A 972-nucleotide genomic window follows, 5' to 3' on the forward strand; every position below is an offset into this window, starting at 1 on the left:
CCATTCCTGCAAGACACTAGTCATGGATAAGAACTTGGAATCTAGAGTCACATAGCTCTACTAACTTACAAGCTACCTGACTTTGGAAAAGTAAATTATCTTCTCTGATCCTGTAATCTCGTCTTTAAAATAGTCCCTACTTTATGTTATTGTTAGAGGGCTAAAAGTTCTTAGAACTTTAGTTGATTATTGTTATTAAAATATTATTATTATTAAAACTTTAAGTAGTTACCTTCAGCTCTTTAGCCTCGCTAAAATTTAGAAGTAGTCCAGATATATTGCTATGTGTGGTTTTTAATAACCAGTGCTCCAGTTATTCAGGTAAAGAATTTAAAACTCCTAGAAGGTACTTTGTAAATCCTAACCTTCCCGTCTAAAATAGGTGGGTTACTATTAACATGCCCGGCCAGGAGAACTCTAATCTAAGTTTGATCTCCTAGCCTTCGACGCCCAAAGGTGGGATAAGCACGTTTCCTGGACCTTGAGCTCTGATACGAAACGGAGCCGAGGGACGCCAGCTTGGTCTCCGCAAAGCACTCGCGTGGTGTTGGGCCAAGCCCAGCCCAGCCAGCCGTTCCGTAAAATAGGCATCTGCCCGGCGTGCCTCTGTGTGAAGACAGCCACCATCCGCGAGCCTACGTGCGCGTTCGCTTGTTCCGCTGAGTTCGCGAATTTTGCGGGAGCCGACCGCTTCCCGCCAAGGGACACACCTGTCCGTGACCGCGCTCTTATTGGCCGGGCCCCGATCTTGGCCCTGTGGCGTCAGCGGCAGGGGCTTGTCCTTGGCCGGAGAACCTGGGCCAGAGCCGAGTGACATCAGCGAGGGCGTTCGGGGCACTGAGCAACAGTGGGCGGGGCTTGCTGGAAGGTGTGCCGGGGGCTGGTTGGGGGCGAGGCGGCGGGGCCTGGGCGGGGCGAGGCGGCGGTGACGTCATGGGGCGGCGCCGGGGGCACGGCTAGCGCGCCGGTAGG

This window comes from Physeter macrocephalus, chromosome 11, assembly GCF_002837175.3.
Source record: "Physeter macrocephalus isolate SW-GA chromosome 11, ASM283717v5, whole genome shotgun sequence".
NCBI lineage: Eukaryota > Metazoa > Chordata > Mammalia > Artiodactyla > Physeteridae > Physeter > Physeter macrocephalus.